This window comes from Mastomys coucha, chromosome X, assembly GCF_008632895.1.
Source record: "Mastomys coucha isolate ucsf_1 chromosome X, UCSF_Mcou_1, whole genome shotgun sequence".
Taxonomy (NCBI): Eukaryota; Metazoa; Chordata; class Mammalia; order Rodentia; family Muridae; genus Mastomys; species Mastomys coucha.
This window is the reverse complement of record NC_045030.1, coordinates 42163745-42173543: the sequence shown is the minus strand read 5'-3', so window position 1 is coordinate 42173543 and position 9799 is coordinate 42163745. Positions and strand designations below refer to the sequence as shown.

Genomic DNA, 9799 nt, shown 5'->3' with positions numbered 1-9799 from the left:
AAAAAAAAAAAAAAAGGTGGACTGATCTACAGTAGATCAGGCCTCCAGACAGGTAGAACGGAGCCAGGCAGTAAACTCTGAGGCCTAGCAGGGCAACTGGCATGAGAACATCCAGTCACTGTGCACATCTCCTATGACTCCTTTAACTTCACGAAACTCCCTGGTGCTTTAGACAAAGCCACCGACACATCGCAGTGAGTTTTTGCTTGTCTGTCTCCGCTGGGTTCTCTACAGAGTCTCAGCTGCTCTGTTAGCGCTTCCATTCCCCGGGGCCCCCACTAAGTTCAGTTCCTGTCTGCTGACTCCATTTCCCTATGCGCCTGCAGTACTGCCACCACATCATCTATCTTGGCATGGAGGGACTCTGGGGACTCCAACAATAACAGAAGCTCCAGGTTGTCCGTCTCCAGCAGCATGCCCGTGATCTTGCCAGTCAGTGGGCCGCAGGCATCGTGGATGAGGGAGTAGAGGAGCTCCCCAATCATCTGGGTTTGCTCATGCAGGGGTGCAGCAGCCAGCATGGACGCAGTCAGGGGCTGATGGCCAGGGACGACGTAAACAGCCGACTCCTGGACCCCATGGGCACTGTGTACAGCTGAGGTTCCTCTATGTGGCACGAGAGGCTGGCCTGGAATAGAGGATCCCTCCCCACCTGGTCCTGTAGTTTGGGTACCAATATTGACTACTCTCTGTGTGCGAGGCACCTGGCTGGAGGCCTGGCTGGCACTGCTGAGGTGGATACAGGGATGCTGCACTGTGCTTAGAGGCTGGACCACTGAGGCAGCTGGAGGACAGGTAGACGGAGGTCCGTGTGTCTGGGCTATCCACCTGGAGAGAGAGGCCTTTCTTTTGCAATCTCTGCGGCGAGACTTACCGTGATGCTTCTGGACTGAGCCATCACCGATGTGCTCATTTAGGTTATAGACCCCGTTCATGCCCTGAATGTGGAAAGTGCTTCCGGGATCAGTCTGAGGTCAACCGCCACCTGAAGGTACACCAAAACAAGCCAGGGGCTAGCAACCAGAAGCGGAAGAGTAAGGTTCTTCCTACAACAACTAGATCCCAAGCGCGGGCCCTCAAGTATGTGAAAGTGATCCAGGGACCAGTGGCCAGGGCTAAGGCACGGAACAGCGGAGCCTCGTCCCTGAATGTCAGATCCAACTATTACAGCGATCCACTCAAGAGAAAAGATCTCTTGTCCCTATTCTCACATAACCTTTACCATGAGAACCTGTCTCTTAAGCCACCTCAAGATCCACTTCAGACACCAACCCAACCAGCAGGTCTGTTGCAGAGAGGCCCACTCATCCAACACACTCAGGATGCAAAAGATCTACAATTGCCCCATCTGTGACAGCTCCTTTAGGGGAAAGGAGAGCCTGCTGGATCACTTGTGCTGCCGAAGACCAATCAGATTCAGTAAATGCTGGGAAATCCTGGGTCATTTGCTTGGCTATCTTCATGAACCCGGTTGTGCTGGGAAATATTTTTATTTATTTTTTTATTCTTTTGGTTTTTGAGACAGGGTTTCTCTGTATAGCCCTGGCTGTCCTGGAATTCACTCTGTAGACCAGGCTGACCTCGAACTCAGAAATCCACCTGTCTCTGCCTCCCAAGTGCTGGGAATAAAGGTGTGCGCCACCACTGCCTGGCTCAAAGGACTATTTCTTAAAAGGTCTATTTTGCCTGTACCCCAATACTTTTTCTTTCTTTCTTTCCTTTTCTTTTCTTTTTCTTTTTTTTTTTTTTTTTTTTTTTTTTGTTTTTTCGAGACAGGGTTTCTCTTTGAATACCCCTGGCTGTCCCGGAACTCACTCTGCAGACCAGGCTGGCCTCGAACTCAGAAATCCACTTGCCTCTGCCTCCCAAGTGCTGGGATTAAAGGTGTGCGCCACCACTGCCCGGCCCAATACTCTCTTCTTTTCTACTACCTCTGGTGGGTGGTGGGCTAGAGGGGAGGTTGAACGCTTATTAAAGTAGGCTGAGAAAAATATACACCAACACAGGATATTGAAAGTAACTTTCAGAGATAGAATGCAGTCACTTACCAGACATGGTGGTGTACACCTTTAGTTCCAGCACTCAGGAGGCAGAGGCAAGGCAAGGCAGATCTCTGAGTTAAAGGCCAGCCTGGTCTACAGAGCAAGTTTCAGGCTAGCCAAGGCTACACTAGAGAGACCTTATGTTGTAACTTCTTTTTTTTTTATTAGATATTTTCTTTACTTACATTTCAAATGCTATTTCCTCTCTAGATTTCCCCTCAGGGGGAAAAAAAACAACCCTATGTTGTAACTTCTTAAACCTTTACTCATTTTATTAATGATATATGGAGGAAGGGGGATGGATATAGGAGCTCGAGGAAAGGGTGAAATGTTGTAGATGTCTTTGATGCATCATGACATGGCCATTGTACTCGTTTGTTTTTGAGACAATGTCTCTCTCTATGGTCCTGTTGACCTAGAGCTTGATATATAGACCAGGTTGGCCTTGAATTCACAGAAATTCTCCTGGCTTCGCCTCCTGAGTGCTAGAATTAAAGACACAGATGGCTACACCTTGCTCACTGTACTCGAATTGGAAGTAGCTGTGATTGCTTGCTAACATAAGACCAGCACAAGACTGGGCCTATCAACATCCCTTCACAGAATGGGAGTGTAAGGAGAAATTAAAGCTTTAGACCTGTGCTGACTAGGAAGAAAAGTTATGGGCCTAAGAATCCATCACAAACTGGCCACATAGGCCTGGGAAAGAGCAAACAAGTTGTTAGATATCCTAAGAGCTGGCAGGTCAAGAAGACATAAAACTATAAACATAGAGGAAAACATGTCTAGGCAAACGAGGACATGTCCAAGGCCTAGGCCTGCAAAGACGTGCCTGGCAGACACTAAGTAATGGACCATCTGGTCCTCTCAGATATGGTTTAAGGTCAGATGCTCTGTTGACTCAGATTAACACCAACCTTAGGAGTTTTCCACTCTGTTCTGCACGTAATAGTTAATATTTGAACTAGCCAATCATGTATGACCACACTGATCTCTTTGTTTCCTCAGACCTTTTTCCTATAAAAACCTCTAACTTTCAAGCCTCGTGGTCGGCTCCCCTATCTCCTGCGTGAGATGGGTGTGGTACCGAACCAGGGCATCCTGAAATTTAAATATATCTCTTGTAATTACATCAAGATGTGGTCTCTCGTGATTCCTTGGGTGTACGTCCTCCCGAGATTTGAGTGGGGGTCTCCCCCAGGGGTCTTTCAGGAGGAGCTCATGAGGCTCAGCCATTCCCTGAAGATCAATTAATAGTTAAAGTTGGCTGGGAGAAGGAGAGATTTTTCTTCAGTGATCCTGTAAGGAATACTAATTAAGCTCATTGGGTCATCAATTAAAAAACTAACAAAGACATGCAAAAGAGGAAAGGGGTCAGCATGAGCTAGAGAGGAACGAGAGGGTAATGAAGGTATGATCAAAATACATTATACACACACATGAAAATGCCAGAACACTATTCATTATTATGTACTGTTGGAAACTTCTAAAAGGGGGTCAAAGAGATGGCTCATGGTTTAGAGGACCCAAGTTCAGTTCCCTGCACCCACTTCAGGTGGCTCACGACTATCTGTAACTCAGTGGATCTTACACTATCTTCTGACATCAGCAGGTGCCCATGCATGTGTGATGGGTGTAAAACTCAAGCAGACACACACATGCACATAAGTAAAAATAAAATAAACCTTTAAGGAAAAAAGTCATCTTATGGAACAAAAGGACAAGACTCAGCTAAGCTTCTGGAAGAAGCACAATCAAGCCTTTAAAGCCACTGAAAAATCAAGCAGGGTGCCTCCTCCCTTTAGGCCATGATTCTACTTCACTGTCGTTCCTCCCGGCAGATGCACTTCCTCTGCTTCTCCCAGCACAAAACCAAACATGAAATCCTCTCTAGCTCTGGGTCATGTGAGAAGCAGAAATGGACTGAAATCACTAAATCCCAGCATCCAGATTTTGAGAGGGAAAACCCCATTGGCCCAAGTTGGGTCTCATCTCAAGTTGGGTGAAGAGCCTATCGACTATGTCTGAAGGACTGAGCAGGCCTGGGCAAGGGCCTCTGTTACAAGAGACTTGTGTGCTGGCCATGCATTGCCTGGACAGATGCCTTCCCTATCTGGTCCTTTGTCATTGGCTGTTTGCTTTAGTTCTCTCTCTGCTTTCTACAGTCATTTATGTTGACATTTGTGAAGTCTGGGAATTTCAGAGACCCTGAGGATACTGACATATGGGAAAGATGCCATATAGAATAACAATGGAATCAATTCTGAATCCAATTAGTTGATAGATTGTGGGATTTAAAGAAAACATACCCTCTAGGAATTTTTGTTACATTTATTTATTTCATGGTTTGTGTGTGTGTGTGTGTGTAACATGTGATATGCCAGGACACATAAGTGGGAGTCAGAGGAAACCTGCAGGAATTTGTTCTCTAGCATACGGACACCAGGGATGGAAATATTGCCGGGCCTGGCAGCAAGTGCCTTGACCTGTCACGCCATTTTTGATTTGGACTAGTGAGGAGTCAAAACTGAACCTGACATGGAGACACATGCCTGCATTTCCTGCACTTGGGAGGTAGACGCCAGAGGAAGAGGGTGAAGAGTTCAAGGTCAGCTCTAGCTACATCACAAAAAATCCATAAAAACAGAAAACCAAAAATGAAAAAGGGGTGAACACTGGAATTAAAATTTACCTCTGTTGAGAGGCTCAGAATGAGTCTCAAGTTGTCATTGGGAGCTGCTACCTCCAGAGGGAGCCTTGGTAATGCTTTTCTGCATTGGCCTGATTCCCTCCTAGGTGTTCTCAGAGACTTGTATTTTAATGGAGTCTAAACAACACAGTGTGTGTGTGTGTGTGTGTGTGTGTGTGTGTGTGTGCGAATGAAAACATTTAGTAGTGTTGTGATACATGACGGCCCATGCCTTTAACCCCAGAACTCAGGAGGCAGAGGCAGATGGATCTCTGAGGTCATGCAAAGTGCCAGGCAAACCAGGACTGCACAGTGAGAACCTGTCTCGAAATGAAAAGCTTTTTTCCCCCCTATTACTAATTTTCTGCTGTGGTTACAATCCATAATGTAAAGCACTTGATGAAGCCACATGAATGCCAGATGTATGTAGAGGTTGGCCTCTCATTCTAGCACACAGGAGGTAACAGAACCAGGGCATCCCCAGAACAACCTAGACTAGACCAGTTTGGTAAGCTTTGTGCTCAAGTGAGAGGCCTTGCCTCAATAAAGGGGAGAACAGGGCTGGAGAGATGGCTCAGTGGTTAAGAGCACTCACTGCTCTTCCAAAGGTTCTGAGTTCAGTTCCCAGAACTCATATGTCAGCTCACAACTGTGTGATGCAGTCTTCCGCTGTGCAGATGTAAATATATAAATGAACCTCTAAAATAGTGAATACAATTTAAAAAAAATAAAGGGGAGAAAAATTAAGGAAGACACAGGATACACCCTCTGGCCTCCCCACTCTAAGGCACACATACATGTGAATGTCATATGTGCACATCCACCCCACACATACACAGACAAAAAAAAAAGCAATCTTAGGATCATAGAGGAATATGAATGTAGGGTATATGGGCATCCCATCTTCCTCTTCTTCCTTCTCCTCTTCCTTCTTTTGATGTTGGGGATGGAATCCAGGACCATTATGTATACAAGCACTCTGCTACTGAGCCACATTCTTCCTACTGTCTGTATCTCCTACTCTCAGGTGTCACCTTAAATGAAACCAACCTCTCTGGCTCTGTTTCCCCCTTCTCTTTATCTTTCAGGCTTTTTCTCTCTGCCTCCTTCCCTCTTCAAACTCTCTCTCTCTCTTCCTTTCTCTCTCTCTCTCTCTCTCTCTGTGTGTGTGTGTGTGTGTGTGTGTGTGTGTCTGGCCTTGAACTCCTAGTCTTCCTGCCTTCACCTCCAAGTGCGAGGATTTCAAGTAGCCACTATTCCTAACTAAAACTGAGTTTTGTTTTTTTTTTTAAAGATTGATTTATTATTATATGAAAGTACACTGTAGCTGTCTAGTACACTGTAGCTGTCTTCAGACGCACCAGAAGAGGGAACCAGATCTCATTAGGGATGGTTGTGAGCCACCATGTGGTTGCTGGGATTTGAACTCATCACCTTCGGAAGAGCAGTCAGTGCTCTTACCCACTGAGCCATCTCACCAACCCCTAAAACTGAGTTCTTTTGATCAGTTTTAACAACTTCTATAAGTAAAACATACTGAGATTGGGGATGTAGCTCTGCTGGTAGAATGCTTGCCTAGCATGCATGAGCTGGTGGCTTCCATTTTCAGCACTGCATAAACTGGGCATGGTGGTACACATCTCTAATCCCAGCACTTTTGAGACAAACACAGAGGGATCAGGAATTGGTTGTGTAGTAAGTTCAAGGCTAACTTGAATTACATGAGACTTTAACCATGGCAACAACGCATACACACACACACACACACACACACACACACACGGAGGGGGGGGTGGTTGTGGTGGTATACACCTTTAATCCCAGGATTTGAGAGACAGAGAGAGGCAGATCTCTGTGATTTTGAGGTTAGCTTGGTCTACAAAGTGAATCCCAGGCTGGCCAGAGACATACAATGAGCCTGTCTAATGTGTGTGTGTTTAATAGATATAGATCTAAGGAAAAAAAACTGGGCATGGCTGTGTCCATCTATAATCCTTAGGAGATGGAGGCAGAAGGATCAATCAGGAGTTTAAAGCCATCCTCAGGTACATGAGCTGGGGCTACAAGAGCTCCTGACTCAAAATAATAAACCAATGATTGGCCAATCAATAAATGTTAGGAGTTGGTCTTTAGAAGTTCCCACAAAGTGGTAACCAATCATTTTCTGAACTTGAGGCTGGCTCCACAGGGGGAATTGATGGCAAATAATGTAAAATTGTTCCAAAGCCCATAGCTGGACAAGCCATTGGCCCTAACAGGGAACCTAATTACTATTGCTTTGCTAAATGGGCATTGTATCAGACACATAAACATTTATGTGCATATCCATATCCAATGCTGCTCACGGCCTTGGTCAGGGGAGTTTCTGTCTGTAACAGGCAATACAGAGACTTAACTGATCAAAGTAACTAAGTGCTCCGTCCAAAATATATTAAGGCTCTGGGAACGTTGTGGGGAAAGACTGCCTTCTGGCCATGGCATAACTGTCACACCCATGAGCTCACAGCAGCAATAGGCCTCTACACAAAATCTATGCCAGAGGGGGCCATTATGGGTAGAGGAGGGGTTCGTAGGATCCCACCCCTCCCTGAGGCATTTGGCCAGTTAACAGGTGATGGATAAGTAGGAGTCGTAGTCCTCAGTGGTGTAGCTACTGATAAATTGCCCTGCTTGAGTAAATAATCCATTCGTGCTACGCCAGCATGTGTAATGAAATGCAGTATGCAGTGGGACACACACACACACACACACACACACACACACACACACACACAGTAGTAGTGAAAGTAAGAGGGAGACTTCCAGGGAAGACTAGGCTCAGTGAGAGTGGGAAGGGCATAGAGGAAATAGTTGTACGGAATTTTGAATAAACAAATGAATCTTTTTGTTTGTTCTTTCGGGACAGGGTTTATCTGTATAGCCCTTTCTGTCCTGGAACACACTCTGTAGACCAGGCTGGCCTCAGACTCACAGAGATCCACCTGCCTCTGCCTCCCAAGTGCTGGGATTAAAGGCATGCGCCACCACCGCCCAGCAACGAATGTATGCATCTTTAAAAAGACTTCCCACAGTGTCTGTTTTCTTCTTTTTCCGTTTCTTCCCTTGCTGTGAATGGGCTTTCCTGGAAAGAAGCTGTGATTAGTTAGAGCTATGGTGGTGTGGAGAGGTTGGAATGTTGCAGGTCCAGAACCTAATTATACTCTATCTTGGGCCAGCTTTAGCCACCTAAATAGCTTTTCCTTTCCCACCTCTATATCAGACCTAACAGAGAAAGACCTTTTGGAATGTAACAATGTAGCAATGCAGCAAGCTTCCCCTATCCCCAAAACTCAGAGTGCCATCAAATAGCATTGAAGGCGTGTAGCAGAGGTTCCCTCATCTTAATGCAACTGCTTCTCTGAGGTTTCCACCAATGTATTTTTAAAATGCTTTGATTTGTAAGTCTTTGTTCTGTTACTAAAACTGCCTCCACAGTGGGCATTATAAGGCCCATGGGAAAATCTAAATGTGTATTCCAGAGCCCTAACCCTTGAAATTTGCTTCATAAATAAACAGTGTCCTTCATTCCTTTGAGCTGCTTCTTTCGACAATATTCTTTTCCTTCATTTTCTCCCTCCCTTTAACGTTTTGGGGTCTTGTTTGTTTGTCTGTTTTGGTTTTTTGAGAATGGTTTCACTATGTACCCTGGCTAGCCTTGAACTCACAGAGATCTGCCCGCCTCTGCTTCCCAAGTGCTGGAATTAAAGGCATGCACCACTATACCTAGCCTTATTACTTTCTAACGGAATTTTACTCTCTCTCTCTCTCTCTCTGTGTGTGTGTGTGTGTGTGTGTGTGTGTGATGCATGTGCATGCAGGAGCATGTGATGTATGTGTGCATGCAGGAGCATGGTGTGTGTCTTACTCTATCACTGCATGTCTTATTCCCTTAAGACAGTCTCTCGATGAAGCCTGAAGCTAGGCTGATGGCCAATACGCTAGCTATCCTTCTGTCTTTGCCTACGTCAGTGCTAGAGTTACAGGAACATGTATGAATACCCATGCTTCTCCTTTTTATTTGGGTGTTGGGACCTGACTAACGATAACTAATGGGTTATCTCCACACTGCAGCTTCTCCTTATATCTTTACTTAATACTTATATGTAATACATCATATTTCTATTTCATTGAAAAAAATGTACATTGTGCCCCACTAAGTTAATTTTGCATCTTGGAAAGCATAGACATGCATGTGTTAGCATATATGCCTATAAGTCTAGCGCCAGGGCAGTGTAGGTGAGAGGGTCAGGAATTCAAGGCCATTCTTGACTATACACTTAGTTCAAGGCCAACCTGAGCTACATGAGCCCTTGTCTCAGAAACCAAACCAAACGAAAACCAAAACCAAAATAACACAAAAAAGGAAACCACAAACCTGCTTAAGGACATCAGTTCATAAATATTTATGGAATTTTAAGTATCATGTTAGAGAATACAGAGGCCAAGGGGACTAATGGATACACTATCATTGTCACCAGCATCCCCACCACTATTATCATCAACCACACAGGTCTCCCTCCATGGCACAGAATGGATGAAACTCGATATGTAGTTCAGGCTGGCTTGGAACTCAGCAATTTTCCTTTCCCTATGTTGGGATTACAGATTTGAGTCACTTAAACTTCACATATTTCAAATTTTCTAGTGTGGAGGTGGCAGCTTGGCAGACTCTGAAATAGATTATGTCCCTAGTATGTAGTTACATAGTTTAACTTCCAGAGTGACATTTGTGCATGTCTGTAATATTTATATCTGTATAGTTCAAATTTAATTTAGAACTCTCAGACTGGAAATGCTTTATATAAACAAACCCTCTGTGCTTGAAGAGAGAGCAGTTTGCTTGCATTTGGAAGGCCACTTTAGACAGTGTCTGCTACTGCTAACTGTCTGCTGCCTTGTGCTGGTCAAGGAAGAAAATATGCTGTGTTTATTTACCTCTATGCAACAAACTATCCCAAACCACAATAGCTCAGAGCAAAGATGTTTTTGGTCATCTTTTTTTTTTCTTTTTTCTTTTTTCTTTTTTGGT

At 44.8% G+C, this 9799-nt stretch overlaps 1 pseudogene; it reads left to right on the top strand.

Annotated features, from left to right (window-relative positions):
- Window positions 1-539: 539 nt before the first annotated feature.
- Window positions 540-9799, top strand: part of LOC116091244 — a 14312-nt pseudogene continuing 5052 nt past the window's right edge.